Source organism: Caretta caretta, chromosome 2, assembly GCF_965140235.1.
Source record: "Caretta caretta isolate rCarCar2 chromosome 2, rCarCar1.hap1, whole genome shotgun sequence".
Classification (NCBI taxonomy): domain Eukaryota; kingdom Metazoa; phylum Chordata; order Testudines; family Cheloniidae; genus Caretta; species Caretta caretta.
In genome coordinates this window covers 243,324,564-243,350,136 of record NC_134207.1, presented here as the reverse complement: position 1 = coordinate 243,350,136, position 25,573 = coordinate 243,324,564, and the positions used below count along the sequence as shown (strand labels likewise).

General features: G+C 41.8%; 1 protein-coding gene across 4 annotated transcripts in view; it reads right to left on the bottom strand.

Annotated features, from left to right (window-relative positions):
- CCNY (cyclin Y) overlaps window positions 1-25,573 on the bottom strand; it is a 225,661-nt gene that overhangs the window by 95,965 nt on the left and 104,123 nt on the right. Inside the window, exon 2 of one of the 4 annotated variants that reach the window (XM_048837698.2) lies at window positions 6,908-7,001. The exons of the other annotated variants lie outside the window; for them this stretch is intronic. The gene's annotated coding sequence lies outside the window, so the exon portion shown is untranslated. The remainder of the gene's footprint in view (window positions 1-6,907; window positions 7,002-25,573) is intronic. 4 annotated transcript variants of the gene reach the window in all.

The following is a 25,573-nucleotide window of genomic DNA, read 5'->3' as shown; positions in this document are numbered from 1 at the left end:
TGTCCTGCCTACTATGTACTACCCATCATACTCCTTAATAAAAATATAAATGTCAGTTTGTTTTTAAGTCTAACCCTATTTAATGTACAATAATTAAGGAAAAATGTGAACTAGTGAAGAACAAGAGTCTTGAGCTATCTGTTCCGCATTTGCTACAGAAAGCTAAATCCCCAGTAGAGGTGTTCAAAGGTGAATTGCTAAGATTTTGCTAAAAATTGTAAAACTTGTACTTACAACAAAATCCCAAAACGGGGAGTGGGGGAGTATTTCTTGTTTGAAAATGTAATTAACACTGTATTTTAAGTCAGCTTGAAATGATAATTATTTCATATAGCCCCTAATGATCTGAGCTGCAGGCCTGCCAGTTGGAACAAATTACATCTTAAATATCATGAACACAAGTTTGAAAAAGTCGATCCATTTGAAAGCTTTATTCTAACTCCATCATTCCTCCCCACTTTCTTATTATCCTGTGAGATCCCCCCTTCAATGCAGCTGCAGTGCTAAGGGCAAGATCCAGTGGCTTGAAGTTGAAGCAAGACAGATTCAGACTAGAAATAAGATGAAAATAGTTAAATGGTGAGGGTAATTAATCATTGGAACTTATCAAAGATTGTGGTGGAGACTCCATGTGTGGCAATTTTTAAATCAAGATTGCAAGTTTTTCTAAAAGATATGCTTGAGTTCAAATAGGAATTAATTCAAGGAAGTCCACAGCCTGTGTCTCGCAACAGCCTAGACTAGATGATCCCAGTGACTCCTACGGGCCTTGTAATCTACGAATCTTGCAACTGAATTTGGATGGGTGAACTGCATGGAGGCAGATTCAGGATAGGAATTTAATGGTCTATCCACCCCTTAAACTATTTTTCTTTTAATAGGATTGCATCAGTTGTGTATATACTTTATAAAGCATTTGTATGTCACTGCATTTACAAGGGTCTTTACAGAACAGGTTTCCCAACCTGAAGAGTTTATAATTTAAAGGCAACAACAGAAAATAGCTCAGAAGAGGGAGGGACTGGAAGTGATGAGAAGGAAGGACAGAAAGAAGGTGTGATTTTATGAAGAGGTGTATTTTAAGGAGAGACGTGAATTACATGAAGCACAGTGCCCTCTCATTTAAAATAATAATCTAAAGACACAAAATAAACTTGCAGTTACAATCATATCCTGACAGACTTAAACGATCAGTTGTTGCTACACCAAATTATTTCACCTGCCAGTCAATGTTTTAATACCTTAAATGCCAGATACCAAAAGAGGTTTTAAATTACAGACTCCATGAACAATGCTGGCTGTAACCTAGCCAACAATGCTACACATTTAACCCACAAAAGGATGTCAGACTGCCTCAGCACATTTCTAGTTCAGATACATAGTGCAAGCACATCCAACTGTGAGGGGATTTAATACCCCTCTGGATCTTACTAGGACTAAGGACACTGAGGGTGTCACATCCCAGCACCCCCATGAAATTTGGGATTCCCCAACACCTCACTCTCTCATGCTTGTTCAAAGGGACCTGGGAGGTCCAGGCTGCTCAATCAGATCCACACGCTTTCTATACCAGGCAAAAAAGGGGGAGCAAGAGTGGGGAAGAGACTGTGCTGACTAAGGGATCAAAATCTCAGTGAAAGAAAATCTCGGTTCATATTTTTTGTTCTTGGAAGTAGCAAGTATGGACTGGGGAGATCCCACTTTGTGGCGACTACATATCTGGTAGTCATATAGAAGGTAGTGATTTCAATATGCTCAAATGCAGAGCCATGTGCAAATTTTAGTTATTGTGAATTTCTGACTGCATCACTAACACTCTACCCACTCATTAATTTCCACTGAGACTTATTCTGGCACTCCAAACCTGGGAGCGGCTTCAACAAGCACAAAGTTTTATACAGTTATTTTTAAATTCAACTCCTATAGAAATGTTTTCTTCTTCCCCCAAACATGGAATTCTTCCCAAAATTACATTGGCCCAATGCCCAGGAAAAGTAATGTTCAGTCCTGGATCAGTAATTATTTCTAGGCAGATATCTTGCAACTCTGCAGATCTAAATAGAAGCTTTATAGCAATGGTATGGGGAGATTTTCAGTTTCCTATTCATTCACTCATCCATCCATGTCCCTCTTCTCCTTTTACTCTCTCACACCCAGTTCTTTCCTCTAGCACTCAAAATCTTGACATTGACCGAGCCACTCATGAGTAATGTGACCATTCTAAACTCCTACTGATAAAATGTCTATACACCACGCCATTATGTATTCTGTATCTGACACGTAATTTACAGAAAAAACTATTGTAGATATAATTGAGGGTGGGGTTTTTTTTTTTTTTTTTAAGAAATGCTCTTGGTACTAATTTTGAAAACAAAAAATGCCTTTAAAGCCATGTGACTTTGTTATGCTGAGCCCCAATGTGCCTCTATAAGCAAATGAAAATAGTTTTCAATCCATAAACATGCAGAAATGTAGTCTGTCTTCAGATAGTCCAGGGTTAAGTGAAAGCAATCAGTCCTGCTGGGATCTGAGAATCTCCCCTTTCCAATGGTACTTGCTCTGCAGAGCCATGTGATAACAGACTTAAAAGTTTCAACATTTTTATATATTACACACAAATTATATTAAAAGAACTTTCTTAAGGTTGCAAAGTCAAGCACTCAGAATTTAAGAAATGCCATAATTACGGTTGCCTGTGCAATCTTAGAATCATAGAATCAGAACAGGAAGGGACCTCGAGAGGTCATCTAGTCCAGTCCCCTGCACTCAAGGCAGGACTAAATATTATCTAGACCAGGGGTAGGCAAACTTCGGCCTGTGGGCCAAATCTGGCCCCTCAGGGTTTTGGGTCTGGCCCACAGGATTGCCTCCCCATTGGTGCCGCAGGCCCCGCACCACTCTCAGAACCAGCTGGGGCCCCGGGGGGGGGACGGACCGCAGAGGGCTCCATGCTTTGCCCTTGCCTCCAGGCATCATCCCCCCTCCCCCGCCATTGGCCGGGAACGGGGAACCACGGCCAATGGCAGCTTCGGGGGAAGTACCTGGAGACGTGACAAGGGCAGCATGCGGAGCCCTGTGGCCCACCCCTGCCCCAGGGGCCGCGAAGGGATGTGGTGCTGGCCGCTTCCTGGAGCGGAGCGGCGCGGCACACCATGGGGTCAGGGCAGGCAGCCAGGGAGCCTGCCCTGGCCCCAGTGTGCGCTGCTGCCACCCTGGAGCTACTTTAGGTAAGCAGCGCTGGGCCGGAGCCTGCACCCCGAATCCCTCCTGCACCCCGGCCCCCAACTCCCTGCCCTAAGCCCCCTGCAGCACCCTGCACCCCTTCTGCACCCCAACCCTCTGCCCTGAGCTCCCTCCCACAGTCTGTATCCCTCCTGCACCCCTGCCCTGAGCCCCCTTCTGCACTCTGCACCCCTCCTGCACCCCAACCCCCTTCCCCAAGCCCCCTCATACACCCCGCACCCCTCCTCTGCCCCAATCCCTTGCCCTGAGCCCGTTCCTGCACACCGCACCCTCTCCTGCACCCCAACCCCCTGCCCCGGCCCTGCATACAATTTCCCCACCCAGACGTGGCCCTTGGCCGAAAAAGTTTGCCCACCCCCGATAGGTGTTTGTCCAACCTGCTCTTAAAGTCCCCAATGAGGGAGATTCCACAACCTCCCTAGGCAATTTATTCCAGTGCTTAACATTTTTCCTAATGTCCAACCTAAACCATCCTTGCAGCAATTTAAGCCCATGGCTTCTTGTCCTATCCTCAGAGGTTAAGAACAACAATTTTGTAGGATTGCTCCGCATGCTCCTCCTTGTAACCACCTTTTATGTATTCTCAGTCTTCTCTTCCCCAGACTAAACAAACCCAATTTTTTCAATCTTCCCTCATAGGTTATGTTTTCTAGACCTTTCATCATTTTTGTTGCTCTTCTCTGGACTTTCTCCAATTTCTCCACCTTTCCTGAAATGTGATGCCCAGAACTGGACATAATACTCCAGTTGAGGTCTAATCAGCACAGAGTAGAGAAGAAGAATTACTTCTCATGTCTTGCTTACAACACTCCTGCTAATACATCCAGAATGATGTTTGCTTTTTTTCCCAACAGTGTTACACTGTTGACTCATATTTAGCTTGTGATCCATTATAACCCCCAGATCCCTTTCCGCAGTACTCCTTCCTAGGCAGTCATTTCCCATTTTGTATGTGTGCAACTGATTGTTCCATCCTAAGTGGAGTACTTTGTATTTGTCCTTCTTGAATTTCATCCTATTTACTTCAGATTGTTTCTCCAGTTTATTCTGAATTTTAATCCTATCCTCGAAAGCACTTGCAATCCCTCCCAGCTTGGTATCGTTCACAAACTTTATAAGTGTACTCTCTATGCCATTATCTAAATCATTGATGAAAATATTGAACAGAACCAGATCCAGAACCGATCCCTGCAGGAACCAACTCATTATGCCCTTCCAGCCTGACTGTGAACCACTGATAACTACTCTCTGGGAATGATTTTCCAACTAGTTATGCACCCACCTTATAGTAGTTCCATCTAGGCTGTATTTCCCAAGTTTATTTATGAGAAAGTCATGTAAGACAGTATCAAAAGCCTTACTACAGTCAAGATATACCATATCTACCGCTTCCCCCCATCCACACGGCTTGTTACCCTGTCAAAGAAAGCTATCAGGTTGGTTTGACACAATTTGTTCTTGACAAATCCATGCTGACTGTTACTTCTTCACCTCATTATCTTCTAGGTGTCTGCAAATTGATTTCTTAATTATTTGCTCCATTATCTTTCCGGGTACAGAAGTTAAGCTACCGTGTCTGTAATTCCCCGGGTTGTTTTTATAGATGGGCACTATATTTGCCCTTTTCCAGTCTTCAGGAATGTCTCCCATCTTCCATAACTTTTCAAAGATAATTGCTAATAGTGCAGATATCTCCTCAGTCAGCTCCTTGAGTATTCTAGGATGCATTTCATCAGGCCCTGGTGATTTGAAGATATCTAACTTGTCTAAGTAATTTTTGACTTGTTCTTTTCCTATTTTAGGCTCTGATCCTACCTCATTTTCACTGGCATTCACTATGTTAGATGTCCAATAGCCACCAACCTTCTTGGTGAAAACCGAAACTAAAGTCATGTAAGCACCTCTGCCATTTCCACATTTTCTGTTATTGTCTTTCCCCCCTCATTGAGTAATGGTCTTCCTCTTGCTTCTAATGTATTTGTAGAATGTTTTCTTGTTAACCTTTATGTCCTTATCCAGTTTGATCTTGTTTTGTGCCTTGGCCTTTTTAATTTTGTCCCTACATACTTGTGTTATTTGTTTATATTCATCCTTTGTAATTTGATCAAGTTTCCACTTTTTGTAGGACTTTTTTTTTTTTTTGAGTTTTAAATCCTTGAAGATCTCCTGGTTAAGCCAGGGCGGTCTCTTGCCATACTTCCTATCTTTCCTACGCAGTGAGATAATTTCCTCATGCCCTTAATAATGTCTCTTTGAAAAACTGCCAAATGTCTTCAATTGTTTTTCCCCTTACACTTGCTTCCCATGGGATTTTACCTACTAGCTCCCTGAGTTTGCTAAAGTCTGCCTTCTTGAAATCCATTGTCTTTATTGTGCTGTTCTCCTTCCTACCATTCCTTAGAATCATGAACATTTCAAGATCACTTTCACTCAAGTTGCCTTCCACTTTCAAATTCTCAACCAGTTCCTCCTTATTTGTCAAAATCAAATCTAGAACAGCCTCCCCCTAGTAGCTGTCTCCACCTTCTGAAATAAAAAATGGTCTCCAATACATTCCAAGAACTTGTTGGATAATCTGTGCCCTGCTGTGTTATTTTCCCAACAGATGTCTGGGTAGCTGAAGTCTCACATCACCACCAAGTCCTGTGCTTTGGATGATTTTGTTAGTTGTTTAAAAAAAGCCTCATCCACCTCTTCTTCCTGGTTAGGTGGTCTGTAGTAGACCCCCCACCATGACATCATCCTTGGTTTTTACCTCCTTATCTTTACGCAGAGACTTTCAACAAGTCTGTCTCCTATTTCCATCTCAACCTCAGTCCAAGTGTATACATTATTAATATATAAGACTTGATACAATCTTTAATTATATGACCAAAAAAATTTTTTTTGCACAGGACCCCTACCTCATTCAGTGCATAGTTTGGATGATGCTCACTTAATGAGCAGCTATTCAATATTTTGAGTTCTTTACTGTTCAATGTCTGACCTCCATGCTTTACTTATTGCACACTGTTCAGACCCTGCTCTATAGATAGAATTATTAATTTCCTCAGGATCTTTTATATGGCACTCATCACGATAGTATCTGAGTGTTTCACAAACATTAATTTATTTTCTTAACTCCCCTGTGAGGTGTGTGGACTGAGGTACCGAGATTAGGGACAAAAAGTATCCATTAATTCTGGGTAATACTGAGGACCTGATTTTTCAGAGTACTAAGCATTATACAGCACTTTATATGTTCAAAGCACAGAGCCCATTGGCTTCAATTGCAAGGACAAGAATTCAGCTCTTCTGAAAAAACAGACCCTAGGCACCCAGAAAGTCAGGAACCCAGAAAATGGAAAACACACAATTAGTGACACGAGTTTGGGTTAAGTGACTTGATTAGCATCACACAGGAACTCTGTGGCAGAGGCAGCGATAGAATCCAATTATCCACGGCAACATGCCACGGCCTTAAGCATGAGACTATCTTTTCTCTTTCTGCAATTCACTGCCTCTGCAGTTTCCACAGTGTGCATCCGATGAAGTGAGCTGTAGCTCACGAAAGCTCATGCTCAAATAAATTGGTTAGTCTCTAAGGTGCCACAAGTACTCCTTTTCTTTTTGCGAATACAGACTAACATGGCTGTTACTCTGAAACCTGTCATTTGCTACACACCTTCTAACTTCTGCAGTGATTGAGACGGGGTCCTCCTTTGCTACAATTCATCCCCAGAGCAGGTCCACTCTCTGTACGGAATGAGACAAGGGTCCTGTCACGGGGAAAAAAAATCAGAGTGACACCTTGTAATTAAAGACTATCATAATGCATATGCACAAGAGGGCTGAATTAATGTTGCAGACGTTCTGTTCAAAACTTAAAAAAAAAAAACTGACAGCTGTCAGTGGTTTTCTTGCGCATTGATTCTTTATCTCCCAAAATAGTATCTGTACAATCTAGTATTCTACATGCTGCTCTGATATATTGATTATAAAGGTTCAAAATATTTGTAAACTTCTCATGTCCTATTTATTGTTTATTACTAAATGAACATGCCACTTACAATAGTCTGAAGGGCTTTACATGCACTGTGACCTACATTTCAAAACAAGAACTGGTTTTTGAGGAACTGTAGTTTAAATGCTAAGATCCACTCCCATGAATTTTTCAAAGGTATAATCTCATTTAGTAGCATTATTCCTGGTTTACATCAGACTAAGTGTCGATTCAGGCCTAGAATTCCTTACAAAATTTCTGTCTGCTGGGTCCACTCAGCACTTGATCAAGATATAAGTGTGCCTTGAAATTGGAAAGAAACTAGCAAACACGCTTCGGATGGATTAACTAGTCCATGCAGGGTAGTGTGGTCTGCTATATAGTGAGAAAATGTTCTCATTTAGCTGAGAGCAATAAACTAGGCAATATAAATTAGTGATTTAATATTTTCAGACAACTGTGAGAATCTGGAGGCAACGGCCTTAAAGCTTTGAAATTAAAGAACGGCCTGTAACACAGAAAGAAAAGGAGTACTTGTGGCACCTTAGAGACTAACAAATTTATTTGAGCATAAGCTTTCGTGAGCTACAGCTCACTTCATCGGATGCATCTAAGTCTCTAAGGTGTCACAAGTACTCCTTTTCTTTTTGCGGATACAGACTAACATGGCTGCTACTCTGAAACCTGTAATACAGAGGTTTTCATTAAAGATTATGCTCCTGACCCAGAGATCTGGAAAATCAAATCCAGAGAACAGATATGGCACTGTTCTTCTGATCCTGTCCATACTATTTCATGTAGTATAGATATCGAATAGTCTTTGCTTTTATAATACAATTAATATTTAAGTCATAAATGAAAAGGATCCAGAATTTAATTGAGGTAAAAAAACAAATCGATATTTTGTGGAAAGGATTTTTTATAATTTTTTCTTGTTTTCATAACAGCTCAAATTTGGCAGTGAGAGTGCTCCAACGTGCAATGACTGGAAAGGCCAAAAAACCTAGAGCTGTCAATTAATCACAATGAACTCACGCGATTAACTCAAAAAAATTTATCGCAATTAATCGCAGATTTAATCGCACTGTTAAACAATAGAATACCAATTGAAATTTATTAAATATTTTGGATGCTTTTCTACATTTTCAAATATATTGATTTCAATTACAACACAAATACAAAGTGTACTGTACGCACTTTATTTTATTTTATTTTTATTACAAATATTTGCACTGTAAAAACAACAAAAGAAATAGTACTTTTCAATTCACCTCATACAAGTAAAGTAGTTTAATCTATCGTGAAAGCGCAATTTACAAATGTAGATTTTTTTTCTTACGTAACTGCACTCAAAACCAAAACAATTTAAAACTTTAGAGCCTGCAAGTCCACTCAGTCCTACTTCTTGTTCAGACAATCGCTAAGAGAAACAAGTTTGTTTACATTTACGGAAGATAATGCTGCCTGCTTTTTATTTACAATGCCACCTGACAGTGAGAACAGACGTTCACATGGCACTTTTGTAGTCAGCATTGCAAGGTATTTACACGCCAGATATGCTAAATATTCGCATGCCCCTTCATCCTCCATTCCAGAGTACATGCTTCCATGCTGATGACACTTGTTAAAAAAAAATAATGCGTAAATTAAATTTGTGACTGAACTCCTTGGGGGAGAATTGTATATCTCCTGCTCTGTGTTTTACCCGCATTCTGCCATATATTTCCATGTTATAGCAGTCTCGGATGATGACCCAGCTTGTTGTTCGTTTTAAGAATGCTTTAACTGAAGATTTAACAAAATGCAAAGAACGTACCAATGTAAGATTTCTAAAGATAGTTACAGCACTCGACCCAAGATTAAAGAATCTGAAGTGCCTTCCAAAATCTGATCGGGACAGGATGCGGAGCATGCTTTCAGAAGTCTTAAAAGAGCAACACTCCGATGCGAAAGCTACAGAACCCAAATTACCAAAAAAGAAAATCAACCTTCTGCTCATGGCGTCTGACTCAGATGATGAAAATAAACATGCGTTGGTCTGCACTGCTTTAGATTGTTATCCAGCAGAACCCATCATCAGCATGGACACACATCCTCTGGAATGGCAGTTGAAGATGAAGGAACATATGAATCTTTAGGTTTCAGAGTTGCAGCTGTGTTAGTCTGTATTCGCAAAAAGAAAAGGAGTATTTGTGGCACCTTAGAGACTAACAAATTTATTTGAGCACATCTAGCACTTAAATATCTTGCAATGCTGGTTACAACAGTGCCATGCGAACACCTGTTCTCACTTTCAGGTACATTATAAAGAAGAAGCAGGCAGCATTATCTCCTGCAAATGTAAACAAACTTGTTTGGCTGAACAAGAAGTAGGACTGAGTGGGCTCTAAAAAGTTTTACATTGTTTTATTTTTGAATGCAAGTTTTTTTGTACATAATTCTACATTTGTAAGTTCAACTTTTGTGATAAAGAGATTGCACTACAGTACTTGTATTAGGTGAATTGAAAAATACTATTTTTTATTTTTACCATGCAAATATTTATAATAAAAAATAAATATAAAGGGAGAAGTGTACACTTTGTATTCTGTATCGTAACTGAAATCAATATATTTGAAAATGTGGAGAACATCCAAAAATATTTGTATAAATAGTATTCTATTATTGTTTAACAGCACGATTAATCGCGATTAATTTTTTTAATCACTTGACAGTCCTAAAAAAACCCAACATATTTCCTTTAGATTTTGTACTAGGAAGTCTGACAAATGGTGCTGTGCATATGAACAGTATGTGCACCTCTCTGTGGGCCTGACCTTACTCCCACTGAAGTCAACTGTAAAAGTTTTGCTCCTTACTTCAATGGAAGAAGGTTTAGAAGCTGACAGAAGAAGGTCTTTTCTTTGAAAAGGATTACAGATAAAGTTCTTCACAGCAATACATGGCATATTTCACTGTCACAGATCAGGGTGAGCTGTACCTCTGACACCTCTCTGGCCTCCCCCTCACATGTTAGACCCCATGCCTGCATCTCTCCCAGAGTGCAGTCCCACAATTCTCCCACTCCTAGACCTGGTTCCTGGCACAGTACCCTGTGAATTGCCCAGGATTACTCCCAACAGGTCCACTGGGTTTGGGTACCTGCAGTTATTTCCTGTCGGAGCTCATGACCAGTGATGAATACAGTGACCCAAAACAGCCTTCTTAAAACAAGTATTGTTTAATCTTAACAGTAAGAATAGCAAAGCAGAAGAGAAAAAAGAGGAGTTGTTTTTTAAACAGAGCCTACACACCTCTATCTAACCTAAAGTATGACCATCCCAAAACATTAGCGATCTATGCACAATAAGTTTCCTCAAAACCCCCTAACATCTGAAGGTCATTTTCTCCACTTTATCCAGCTGTGTCCTTCCTCAAAGGCATGTGTCTAATTAAACCCTCCTGAAGCTTTTGATTCTCCCAGCTCTCACAGGGACTGAGTCACTTTTGGGTAAAACTTGTCTCCAGGCCCAGCTGGGGACTGAGTAAAGGCATCAAAGTGAATTGCTTTGCATTGTTCCTCAAGTGTTTGCAGAGAGGGGAATATCAGGATTCATCTCCCCTTTCTTGGGTGCATTTCCTGAAAAACCTGCTAGTAAATTAATAGGCATATAATAACCACCACACCAACAGTCAAAATACAGTATTCATAAATTATTATGGGTAGCTACATGTTCTCACATCCATACCATGGGCTGCTGAACCAGAGAGTATATTTAGAGACTATGCCGGTGTATACTGCAAATTGGTTGTAGGCAAAATTAGTGACAAACCATCTTGTACTATAATATTTTTAGAAAAACATTTTAACAATCATCACCAATGACCCTTATGCTTATTTTTTAGCATAAATTTGATCTAGTTGGTATTAGTGAAACCAGGTGGAATGATTCCCACAATTAGAATGTTAAAAATCAATGGTCCTAATCTATTTAGGAACGATCGAGTGAGCAAAGGGACAGAGGAAGTTGCACTCTGTCAAAATTGGCATTACCTATTTCTGAGTCACTTATAACTTAGAAGAAAAATATCTTGAATGCTTATGGATCAGTGTCTTACTAGATAAAAAGCACAAGATGAGGTATTAGTTGGTGTCTGCTACAGATCACCAAATCACTAAGGAACAGGACTGACCACTTCTTTACGCACCTATCTTTAATGTGTAGGGGAAAAAAGCAGTGTGATCAGTGGGGACGACAATGTGGGTGACATATGCTGAAGGTCTCATGCTGCCAGTACCTGGAATTTCTAAATATTACAGATGAAAGTTTCCAAACTCAAAAAATGTTGCGTCCAACATGGTAAAATTCTACATTAAACCTTGTCTTGACAGATAAAGAGGAACTGATCAGAAAATTGAAAATTAATGGTAACTTAGTTACAAGTGATTATGACTTCATCACACTTATAATGTGTAAGCAGAATAAAGTCCAGACCAGTGATATATATACTTGGTGTTTTAAAAGGGCCAATTTTGCAATGCTGAATACAATTGAGCCAAATCAACTGGGAGGACCAATTTAATCAGAAATTTGTGAATGATATTTGGGAATTGTTTAACAACACTTTACTAGATACCCAGACAGCCATAATCAAGGAAGAAAACATACAGGTTAAAAAATGACCTGGTTTAGAAGGGAAGTGAAAGCAGCTATAAAAAATAATATATAACAAACTGAAGAAAGGGGAAGTTGTTAGTAATGAATATAAATCAGAAGTTAGGAATTGCAGAAAACTGATAAAGGAAGCAAAGTAATATGAGGAGAAATCTATGGCCAGCAGGACAAGAAGAAGTGTATTAGGAAGTAAAAGAATCTTAACAATGGTTTTGACCCATTACTGTATGGAAATGGTAGAATTTTAAATAATACAGAAAAGGCAGAAGTGTTCAATATATATTTTTATTGTGTATTTTGGGGAAAAATGAGAGAGTCATATCATATAACACACTTTCTATTTCACAAGTATCTCAGGAGGAGTAAACAGCAACTACTAATGTTAGACATTTTTAAAACAGATCTTGCATCCAAGAGTTTTAAAAGAGCCAGCTGAGAAGCACACTAGACCATTATTGCCGATTTTTAATATGTTTGGAACACTGGAGAAGTTCCAAAAGATTGGAGGAAAGCTAAGGTTGTACCAATATTTTAAAAGTGTAAACAGGATGAACAAGGAATTATAGGCATATCAGTCTGAAATTAATTCCTGGCAAGATAATGAAGCAGCTGATTCAGGGCTTGTTTAATTAAGAATGAGAGAAGAGTGATATAAATAATGCCAATCTATATGGGTTTATGGAAAATCAATCCTGTCAATTTAACTTGCTATGTTTTTGTAATGAGATTACTAGTTTGGTTGATAAAGGTAAAAGTGTTGATATAATATACTTTGACTCAGTACTGCATAACATTTTGATTAAAAACTATAAAGATAGGAAATTAATATGGCACACATTAATGGATTAAAAGATGGCTAACTGAAAGGTCTCAAAATGTAATTATAAATAGGGAATCATCATCAAGCAGGTATGTTTCTGGTGAGGTCCCCCTGTGGACCTGGTGCTACCTAACATTTTGATTAATGACCTAGGAAAAAACAAATCACTGATAAAGTTTGCAGATAACATAAAAAATGGGAGTGTGGTAAATAATAAAGAAGATGGGTCACTGATACAGAGCAATCTGGATCAGTTGATAAGCTGGGCACAAGCAAACTATTCATTTTAATATGGCTAAATGTAAATGTATATATCTGGGAACAAAGAATGTAGGCCATACTTCCAGAATGACAGGTTTCAGAATAGCAGCCGTGTTAGTCTGTACTCGCAAAAAGAAAAGGAGTACTTGTGGCACCTTAGAGACTAAACAATTTATTTGAGCATAAGCTTTCGTGAGCTACAGCTCACTTCATCGGATGCATAAAAGTGGAAAATGCAGTGAGGATGTTTTTATACACACAGACCATGAAAAAATGGGTGTTTATCACTTCAAAAGGTTTTCTCTCCCCCCACCACACTCTCCTGCTGGTAATAGCTTATTTAAAGTGATCACTCTCCTTCCAGAATGGGGAACTCTATCCTGGGAAGCAGTGACTCTGAAAAAGATTTGGGGGTCGAGGTGGATAATCAGTTGAATTTTGAGCTCCCAGTGCAACACTGTGACCACAAGGGTTAACGTGATCCTCGGATGCATAAACAGGGGAATAGAGTAGGAGAAGAGAGGTTATGTTACCTCTATATTTTTCACGCAATGTAGAGTTCAATTTCCTTCAGCTATTTTTCTTTCAATATCGATGCTTAAATGCTTTTATATTATTTATAAAGATGATCACAAAGAAAATATTCACTAAGAATATATCTATGCAAGCAAATTCAGACCTGTACTTCTCCAATGATGCAATGATCCAATGTTGATAGTAACAACAGAGAAATGGTAGTTAGACAACACACTGGTTAAAATTACCTGCTTCTGGAAAACTGCCTGCCCCTGACAGTAGAAAATTAAGTATCTAAAAAGTGCAAGTTTGGACAAGATCAAAGATATAAATCGCTAACCAAAACCAGAAATACTCATATGCTAACAGCCTAATTATTAACAGAAAATATATGGAGGTTCATTGATGATAGATGTTGATGTGTTCTCTTATTTTGTTATGTTTCCATTGCTCTACCTATAGGAGAGAGTCCAATAAAAGTTACAGAAATTACACTGAAAAAGAGAATTTATAATATAGTACCCACTTAATCAGAATGGCTGCTTCATCCACTCTCCTCCAAGAGAACCAATTTACTCTAGCGACAGTGAACAGCAGCCAGAGTCACAGCAGTGCTTCCACCTAATAGGAATGCATTTAGCCAGCATCAACGGGTCAAGTGATGTTTAACCAGGTACTAAATGGATGTGAAATTCTCCTGTCTGAGCACCTTTAAATACAGAAATTGCCCCATAAAGATAAAATGCGGTAACACACTTTTATTCAAGACAGAACGTTATCATTTTAGGTCTTCTCAGACTTTTTCCTTTAAATCAGGACTGGCAGTTAATTAGCACAAGAAAGTCCACTGGAGTGTTCCAGTGTACACACTACTGGACATGTATTGGTGCTTTCAATCTTCTTAAATGGAGTAATTGCAACTTCATGCATTTACGCACAAAAACTTGTAAGTTTTGTTCCATGATGTGGGGATTCAGGCGTTCCTAGCATGTATCCCATTATCGACAATGGGTGCCAGGTAGTTAGCTGAACTTCAAATCAACTTCTCAAAACCCCAATCAGTTGTGATCCCAAAACCAACACTCATAAGGCAGAGTAGGAGGGCCAATGATTACAATCCTAGATACTGACAGCTCTACTCCCTTCCAGGGTCACTGGAATACCTGGTCTAATCAAGCACAAAGCAGGAGGACTCGTTTATTCACGGGGTCAGAAGGGACCATTGTGATCATCTAGTCTGAACTGCATATTCACCACACCCATTACTGAAATAGATCCTATCCTTTGGCTAAGTTACTGAAGTCCTCAAATCATGGTTTAAAGACTTCAAGTTACAGAGAATTCACCATTTACATTAGATTAAACCTGCAAGTGATTCATGCCCCAGGCTGCAGAGGAAGGTGAAAAACCACCAGGGTCTCTGCCAATCTGATCTGGGGGGAAATTCCTTCCCAACCCCAAATATGGCAATCAGTTAGACCCTTAGTATGTGGACAAGACCCACCAGACAGATAACTGGGAAAATTCTCTGTAGTAACTCAGAGCCCTCCCCATCTAGTGTCCTGTCTCCAGCCGTTAGGGATTTTTGCTACTGGCAGTCACCAATGGGCCACATATCACCACAGGCAGTCCCATCATACCATCCACTGCATGAACTTACAAAGCTCAATCTTGAAACCAGTTAAGTTTTTGGCCCCACTGCTCCCCTTTGGAAGGAACTACTGGGGCCTTCTTGAGCGAGTGGGAGGTGACATGGCTAAGTAGTTTTACACTAAATCACTCTCCTCCATAGGCCTAGAAGTGTCAACTTTCCAAGAACAGTTTTATTGCACTGTACAGACTTTCAACCTTAGAACATTGACTTGACATGCATTTGACCTGACAACTGGCAATTCTGGGAAGGAAGGGGGAAAAGGGTTGTTGACATCTTGTGTTTCAACCACAGCACCCAAAACACAGCTAGATCTGAGGTGATATAGAAAGAGTCCAAACCAAAATATACAATCCAGTCATTTGCCCATTGATGGCAATGACAAGGTGGCCTCACATTAAAGACATTTGGCATTTGAAGTGTTCCAATTTTTCTGGCCCGAATAACACTCACTTTCCATTTAGTAACACATATTTCTCCTGTCCACTCTGAGATTAAAGATGGGTAAGTAAGTCAGACACTGAACTCTTCCACCTACTAACACACATTTGGACACAAGCCAATACTATCTTTAAAAGTATACATGCCTCTTTTGTAAGATGACTACAAGTGCTGCTATTTTGAAAAAAAGTTTTGTAAAAAGCGTCAGAACAATGGAAAATTTTGATTTAAAAAAATAATACACAGATTTGGAAACCATCCATGATTTTTTGCAATATTTTCTATCTCATGATCTCACTTGTATGGTGGAGCATAAGCTGGACGGGGCATTGCTTCTGGAGAGCAGGGCCTATATTTTTTGTAGTGTCCTGCAGTTTCTGAGTATGTGGATGGGCATAAGAAAGGGATGGAGAGACTAATGGGGTAAATTAGAGAAGAGAAATGTAAAACTCAGATTGTGGAGGGAGATAAATGAAAAGACAAAATACAGGAGAGGCAGTAGTGGACAAAATATAGGGAAAGAGAGAGTGAGAGAAGATGGGGAAGAGTGAGTGAGAGAAGAAAAAGAAAAAGACACTTAAGACAACTCAAGAAAAGATACAGCATGATCTATCATAGAAAAAAGAAAAGAAAAAAAAAAGTGGAGCAAAGCCAGAGAAGGCAATAAGGTATAGCAAAAGCAAAGATGAGCTAGGTACAGCTGATCAAATAATATTCAAGTAAACAGACTATTCAACCGTTTTTACTGCTATTTGACAAATAATTTATTCAATTAACACTTTTTTGGTACTCTCTGATACCTCCACAGCTAGTGAGATTCTATTTGGTGAACATATTTGACAAATTCTAATGAAATTACTTGAATAATACTAGGACTTTTTTTTTATTTAGCTATTCAACCTTCCCTAGTAATAAGTCACCTTTTAAAATGAAAAAGCTCAGGAGGTCCTCCTGTTCAAAAAACATAGTTAACTATTTCCTCTTTCTCCCCAGCTGATGCATTATCCTTCTCTCAACACATGGAAGCAAATAAATAGCATTTTACCAAGTTTGGCAAGGAGGACACAGTACTGTTCTAATTTATGCTGGAAACCAGACTGTACTCTGGTTTACCACAGGATTGTAGAAGAACAAAGGACTTAAAATCACCTTTGTCCTCATCCACCTGGCCCATAGTCTGAATCCAATCTGGAATCACTGTTCTCCACCAAAAGAATCCCTCATCTTCACTGTCTCCCCTATAATAATACTGCAACCCTCTGGCAGCTCCCAGCTTTACTTTAAATAACTAGAAGTGTTAATTTCACTTTGCTGTTTCTAATTTGTCCCTATTTTCCAGTTGCATGAAACACGCACAAGATCTGATTATGTAATCTCCAGATACGTGGGAGGGAACTGCAGTCTTGCCTGAAAAATCTCTTACTGCTTATGTATTCAAAAGCACAGCTGCATACATCTCAAAGGCATATCAATGTATCTGAGATTACAAGTGAGCCCTTACATTCTATATATTACAAAATGGACTACCAGATAAAGGGCAGAAGAGAGATTTAAATTATTTAAATTAAAAAAAAAATCTTGAACCAGATTTTCATCTGGGGTAAATGAGCACAGCTTCATTCAAGTTAATGGATCTGTACTAATTTATATTAGCTGAGGTTCTGGCCCCTTCTGGGTAGGTCTACTCTGAAAAGTAAGCCCAGGGTTCAAACTTAGGCTCAAGCCTAACCTCACTTCCATCTATACACAAATTGCGCTAACCCAGGGATCCAGAACCAGAGGGGTGGAAGATCTGAGGTCAAACTGGGACCCAGGTTCAAGCCCTACTGCTTTGCAGTGTAGATGCAGCTTTGGGAATCACCAGAAGTATTCCACAATCACACGAACCAACTTTCTTTGTCCTCTGAACAGTCAAGAGGCCGACAGTGACGTTTTCCCACCCTGCAGCACAAACAACGGGCTAGAGTAGCCACATTTTGGGAAGTCTGGTATGTGGGTGTTTGGACTCAGGCCCTCATGCAGTGTAGACACTGAAGCCCTAGGCTGGGACCAAGGGTTCAACAATTCCTAATCCAAGGTTACAAATGAGTGGAGACACTCAAGCCCTAGGTTAACAAACCCAGGGGCTGCCAATTCAAGTTCTATTAGCCATGAGTTTAGATTGTAGCATAGACAAACCCTTTGTGAAGTTATTTTAATGGTCTCAATCCAACCGCCAATGGATAAAAAACAGGTTAGTTACCTCATGATATGGGTGCAGACATGAATTCCACATAGGTATGTGCATGCCCAGTGCATCGAAACTGGAGAAGTTTGCCTACTAGTACTTGTATAGGGAGTGCTCTAGCACTGTGGCCCTAACCCCCTTCCCTGGCTCTATAAGATTGGTGGTGCCCCGGTCCCACTCAGTTTCTTTGCACAGAACAACAAGAGGAGAGACTCCAATGCAGAGAGGACGGAGGGTGGGTCGTGGAATACCCATCTGCACCGACATCGCAAAGAACAGTTACCAAACAGGTAAGCAACCATTTTCTTCTTCGAGTGGCTGCAGATGTGTATTACACTTAAGTGACTTACAAGCTGTACACGTGGGAGGTGTGTCTCAGGATCTATTTAAACAATGACTGCAGGACTGACTTCCCAACGTCTGCATCTGATCTCAAAGCAGTCATGATAGCACAGCACTTGGCAAAAGCATATAAAGAGGACCAAGTGCCAGTCCTACAATGTCCAAAATTGAAACATCACTGAGGAATGCTAATCAATGTCACTTGAGCTCTTGTCAAACGGGCCCTGCAATCTCCATGGAGGCACAGTCTGAGCTATATCATAAGCGGTTGTAATACAGCACGTTATTTACCTGGAAACCATTTGTGTAAAGACTGCCTTACCCTTCATTCATTCCACACAGGCAGTTGGAATAATGCTCTCCTCGATGCAGAACAGCCAAAGTTTCGTTGCCTCCTGACAAAGCTGGCTAGAGCAATCTTCTCACTGGTTCTTCACAGTACATTGTGGTGGTATTGTCGGTGATTATGTAAACCGCCAAGTCCCTGTTGTGATTCTGAAAGGCTTGGTAGGCACTTTAAATAGCTCGCAGATGAAGGATGTTGATATGCAGGGAAGTTTCCTGTTCTGACCATAGCCCCTTAATTGTCAATGTCTCTAGATGAACTGCCCAGCCTGTAGAGGAGGCATCCATCTTCTGAGCGCGGTGAACATCAATGATACTATTTAAATAATTAATATTATGGTACCAAAATTCATGAACAGGTGACAAAGAAAAAGGACTCTTCAAAATATTTTGGTAGTGGTCTGGTTCCTCTGCACATAATCTGTTTCGTGTTAAAAAGATAAACCCTGAAACACATACCTCTAGTTTTTAAGAGTGAAACTCCTATGTCCTCAGATTAGACCAATTTTGTTTTACTCATTAATGGATTATCTCAGGGAATGGCCCTCTGCCAATCTAGAGAGAACTGCTGGCTAATTTCATTTACTTCAGGGGGCTGGAATATGCAAATTTCTCTCTCCAGGAAACAACCACTTAACCGGTTTAATGCTGAAACTTGAGAGAATGCTTCTAAGGCCATGTGTACACTACGAAGTTTGGTGAACATCAGTAACAGCAGTGAACATCCATTAGACTTTTGTACATCCTGAGATGTACGCATGCTTGGCTGCTTGCACTGGCACTGCACGTAATCACCACGAATAGTTTCACTGATGGAGAACATGGTGCACCTGAGGTAGGTATCCCAGTGTGCCCCATGCTGTCCTCCAGTGTAATGCCTTGAAGGACATTTTTGCAGTTTTGTGGGATACTAACAATTCACCCACAGGTTTCAGAGAACCATGGATCAAGTTCCCATGATACCACTTTCTCCACCCCAGAATGCTTGTTCTATCCCATAATTTTTGCATCATTTTTAAAAGTCCCATAGTCCAGCACACCACTTTTTGGTCTCCACCATCTTCCTAATGGAAACATGGACCCTGCCCAGCTCAGTACAACTCTCATGACCACGGCTAATACAGGACACACTTCTCCTGGCATCTGTAGAACTTCCATAACTAATACTTACAACCGGGCACGCAAGGAAAAAGAAGAGATGTTCGATGATGAGTGGATGCTGATAGATCTAGCAAAAAGGCCCTGAGAGCATCTCCATTTTGCCTCTTTCCTGCTCTGATCTCTGGACTATGAATTTGTACTAATGGGAGCATTCTAACCAAGGGATTGAGGACCTTCCAATGATTTGGAAGCAACCAAGCTAGCAGTTTATTCCATCACTACTCCAAGCCAGATCCAAGAACTTTGCAATTATTGTATGTATTTGATTCCTTTACCCAATTTTAACTCTCACCTTTCTTTTTATAAACAAACCTTTAGATATTCGGTACTAAAGGATTGGCAACAGCATGATTATTGGGTAAGATCCGAGTTATATATTGACCTGGGTACGTGGCTGGTCTTTTGAGAGCAGAAGAACCCTTTGATTGATAAAATTGGTTTTAAATAACCACTCATCATTAAGTCTGGTGGTTTTGGTCATGATCCAAGGACTGGAATACCTACGGAGATTGCTTTTCTGACTTCGTTAGACAGTGTGGTGAAAGAGAAGTTTACTTCTGTTGGTAGTCGAGAATAACCACCAGCTTTGAAGTGTGTCTGCCCTATTTCTGAGCAGTGTGTCTTGAATTTGGTATTTTCAGATGTGACCCACAAAGGCACGGTGACAGGGGCCATGATCGCCCAAGTGTTCAAGGCCATTAAGCGTCTCCTGCTACAGAGGCCTGTGACTCTTGGCAATGTGTAGGAAATAGTAGACAGAAATACCAGTAATATGATCTCCGAACTGCTGTGAGGCAACAGACGGGATGCATACGCCTATTCTGGCACCATCACACAGTACCAGTCAATACATAAACCGAAAGGGATATTTTTCCATGGTTATGCGGTCACCGATGGATCACCAGGGATGCTTCACTGATATTAAAGTGGGCTGGTCAGGCAAGGTGCACAATGCTCACATTTTAAGAATTCAGGACTTCACCAAAAGCTGCAAGCAGGGACCATCTTCCTTGACCATTGCCACTGGCCATGTTGAACTATCAGTAGTGATTCTCAGGGACCGTGCCAACCCCTGGCTTGCTTGGCTCATGAAGCCATACACTGGTAGGGTTGCCAACCCTCCTGGTTTCACCAGGAATCTCCCGGAATCAGGCTCCATCTCCCAGAGGCTACTGAAGCCAAACTGGGAGATTTTAGGCCACTAAAAGTCTGGCGACGCAGCAGGGCTAAGGCAGGCTCCCTGCTTGCCCTGACTCCTTACCGCTCCTGTAGGTGGCTGACACATCCCTGCGGCCCCTGGAGGGAGGAGGCAGGCCAGGAGGTTCCGTGCACTGCCCCCGCAGCAAGTCCGCAGCTCCCATTGCCAGGAACTGCGGCCAGTGGGAGCTGCAGGGGCGGTGCCTGCAGGAAGGAGTAGCATGCGGAGCCCCCTGGTCCCTCCCAGGGCCGCAGGGACATGCTGGCCGCTTCCGAGAGTGGGGCCAGATCAGGCAGGGAGCCTGCCTTAGCCCCGCTGCCCAAAGTAATCCCAGTGTTGTTTTCTAGTTATATTTTCTGAAGTTTTTCCAGTTTTAGGCCTGATCTACACTACAAAGTTAGGTCAACCAAAGTTGACTTGTTTTGTTCTACATCTAAAGTTGTCTCCTGCTGACGTAAGCATCCTGTTACACTGATGCAATTCACCACCTCTTTGAACGACGCACAGTCACAGTTGACCTATTTTCTGTTGATGCAGTGCCAGTGTAGACTCTGCATTACCAGTGTCTGCCCTAACAGTCCAACAGCTGTCCCACAATGCCCTTGTCCCTGTGATAGTGGTTGCTCTGGTCACAATTTTGAACTCTACTCCTCAGGGGTCACAGACACTGGAATTCTCCTCCTCTCCCCCTACGTTAAACTCACGAGCTTGTTTTTGAAATAACTTTTACTGATTGCCCCCTGTGGTGAACACACCTACTAACTAGACCACCTTTGTGAGCATCTGAGCATGCCGGCTCCACGCGCACACAGAGCTGCTAGGTACATCCGTGCCGGCAAAAGGACAAAAAGTCATGGATCTCCTTGGCCTGTGGAGTGAAGAGACTGTGGAAGCACAGCTAAGGAACCACCAAAGAAATATACACCTCTACATAAAGATTGCACAGGGGATGTAGAAGCTGGGGCACAACAGATGAGCAGCAGTACCACCTAAAGCAAGGAACTTCAGCAGACATAACAGAAGGTGACGAAGGCAGCAAGTCTGTGGCAGCTCCGCAGACTTGCCACTTCTACAACAAGCTGCATGCCGTACTTGGGGTGGACCCCTACAGCACCCTGCATGTGACTGTGGATGCTTTGCAGGAGCTTGACACGGAGATCCCTGCTGTGCACAGTGAATGGGTTGAATGGAGAGAGACAGAAACCATGCAGCGAGCCAGGAGCTGTTTGAAACTGGAGTCAAGCTAGTTCCTCCAAATGAGTGCAGATGAGGCCAGTGATGAAGCAGAAGGAACCTTGGGTAAGTGTATACCTGCGTTATTCCTCAAAGCGTTTTTTTACCTTTGAGTTGCCTGAAACCTCCTGCCCATAACTTCTTCCCCATTTAAAAACAGTGTCCATCCTGTCCATGCATTTAGAGAACAAAGGCAATGACTTTTGATTGCTCCTTTTACTTTAAAAAAGTTAGAAAATAAATTTAAAAAAATAGTATGGCAGTCTGAATTACACAGTCCACATTCTCCTGTGCTTGGATACAGGTAGCAGAAATGTAGAGGCGGCATCCTCGCTTTTATTCTTTGTCTTATTATTGTTGGCCTCGGCAGGGTGGACCACAGTTCTCCCTGTGCGGGCTACTTTGCATATCTGAACAGGGATGTCCCTTGAGCAATCTCGATTAAACTTTCATGGAGAAACCTCTGATATCCTCTCCCAAACATTTCTAGGGATGGTAGCATTGTTTCTTCCCCCCATGATAAGGGGCATTCCCACACCACTCTGGGATAAATTACACTGGCACCATTGTAGTAAACAGGCTAGCAGCATACGGCAAAGGTGGCTTTGGGATGCCAGGAACTGCTATGTTCTCTGTCATCCTCAGGAGGGAGAGAACTGCCAAAATCACCACTGCCTATGAAAGTATTGGCAATATTCACTGCACTTTCCCTGTACTCGTACCCATGGGCACCTAGCCTCTAAACCTTCCATGCAACAGAGCAACCTGAACCTTTCTTCTCCCCCCCTTCCTCCCCTGGGCTGTGCTCACTGTGGCTTGAGATGTAGCGTGGTGCTGTAAAGAGGTTCTCTGACACTAAAGTGACTATCAGAATTTCTTATTAAAGGTATTTATTGGAATAATGTAAGGGAGTTTTGCACTAACTTCCCTTTTCCGTTTGACTGTAAATCTAATGCTGCATCTGTATGTTTTAATCAGCAGCCTCTAGTGTTGAGAGGTGCCCCTCTACACCTCTTGAACATCTGATCCTGATCCAAAGAAAAAAGCAGAACAGGGATAATATGTTCTGCAAGATCTTCCAGTGCTCTACAGTTGATGACAGTGAACACAGGGATTGGTGGGCCAAATGTTCAACACCAGGGAGAAGGAATGAAAATGGAAAGAGCAGTTGCTGCAGGAAAGGCAAAGAGACCAAAAGGTGCATTGGGAAATGCACTGGGATGTTATGGGTTTGCTCAAGCAACAAACGTGGATGTTGCAGAGCATTATTGAGCTGCATGTCCAAAGACTCCAGACACAGCAGCCTTTCCAATCCATGGAAAACTCCATGCTCTCTATGCCCCCCATAGCATAACAGGTGGTAGTATGGCTAGAACCCTTAACCCTACCACTCCATGCCAGGGGAAAACAAGGAGAACCGTGACCACACCTACACCAACCACAGGATCAGCCATGATGCACTCCATGAGTTCTAATATGAATGAAACATTGTAATATGTTTAATACATAAACATTAATGTTTTTTGTTTACTTGGTAATCCATACTTAAAAAACCCATCTTACAGTACTACTAAAAAAAATGGTGCCTTGTGTATTTGCACTTTCACTTTGTTTCCTGTGTCTTTGAACACAATGAAGTTCTATATATATATCAGAGTATAGTAGTTTACACCATTCATAAGAGCCTCATTACAAAATTCACAAAAGAAATCTGTAACCCACCTGTGTTTAGGCTCTGTGCACTCAAAGGCAAACTAGTTTTATAAAAGCATGATACAACACTATTGTGACTGTTAAAATGATCTTTTTAAGGCTTCCCTCAGCTGAATAGGACCATAGCTGGTTCTTCTAATAGCCCTTGTGCCGGTGTAGCCAGACAGACAGCCCCCCCCCACCCTCAGACCAGCATTGCTGGAAACACAGGAGGAAGCTGGAACAGGGCACTTAACATATATTCCAGCACAGCCTTTGAAGCTGTGAAAGCACAGGTGTGCTGCTACAATGTGCCTCTGGGAACAGATATAATGATTAAGCTCACAGCAGGCAGAGGCCCTGTGACAGACATGGCTCTTAGCCCCTACTAAATAGCGTGATGCACACACACCAACATCCTAGGTGGGAAAATATTTACCCTGATGATAGAAATGTCCAGTAGTCGACACTTATTGTTTCTCTCCCTTGCAAGTGTAAACTACTCTTGCGAAAGCTGGCGTCACCCAGACAGACCAGCCTCAATTTGGCATAAGAAAGGAGAAAGAGAATAAAGGAGTACAGAGGTATAAGTAGGGGACCTACAGCACCATGATTTTTGAGTGCTTTTCACGATCTATCTGCTGGTCAGATAAGTGACAGCCTCCCAAGGCTTCTGCAACTAAGAGGGTCCCTAAGCCTTGTCCCTTATTCGTCTTTCCGCGGAATTGAGTGACCGATCCTGGCTTGGCACCGCTGGAATCGAGAGATGCAAGGAGGGTAAGAAGCACCCACACCTGATCTCCTATCTTTAGTGTACACATATTTTGAAATAGAGCTCTATACTTTGTTTTCTTTCTTTGGGATTGTGGCTTCAGTTTTGTAACTTGTTTGTGTGTGTAACATCTCTACATTTAAATAAGTAGGCACTAGCAATTTTGTAACCACATGATTAGAATCCAATTTAATAAATTTTGGTAACCATTTGTGCATAAGCCTGACTTGTTTTCTCTGGTTTACTGTAAAGCAGCCAACACAATTAAAGAACCTCAGCCGTTTTGGCTCTAAAGTCTGGCCATTAGGTGAGAGTACTAAAAGCCTAGCGTTGAGTTGTGCCGCCTCCACAGGGCAAACTCTTGGGGCACCTGTCAGTCAGTATTGACTGCCCGCTGCGAAGGAGCTCTGAGCTCTAGCAGTTAAAGTCATGGGTGGTTAGGACCTTGGGGCATCCGTCAGCCTAGCCCGGGCTGCCCGCCGCGAAGGGACAGTGCGTCCTAGCGGTTAAAGTCACGGATGGTATAAACAGGCATAGCTGGCACCTCACCAAACATCCTTGGCCGTCGGCTAACAGCCGGTCTTTTCAAATTCAGCATACATCGCCCCTCCACCATGGTGGTAGTGTTTCCCCCTTCAACTGACATGCTATGCAGTACACCACATGAATCTTTCACACGCATGCAGATGTTTGCCTTGCTGAGCGTCACCGGGTGCTCCACTTACCACTAGGTTTAGCCTCTCTTGGCTACTCTGGGGATTAGCTTGCAAGGTCGACGCGCCCCTTCCCATGCTCTCTCTTGCTCTCTCTGCTCTGTAACCCCTCTCTTACTCCAGGAACCAGTGTCCTCTTCGTGACTTGGCCCTGCCTGCTCTGGCCCTGGACTGCTCCCAGAAGTGGCAGGCACATCCCTGTGGCCCTTGGGAGAGGCCAGGGGGCTCTGTACGCTACCTCTTCCTGCAGGCACTGCCCCTGCAGCTCCCATTGGCCACAGTTCCTGGCAATGGGAGCTGCGGACTTCCATGCGGGGGCAG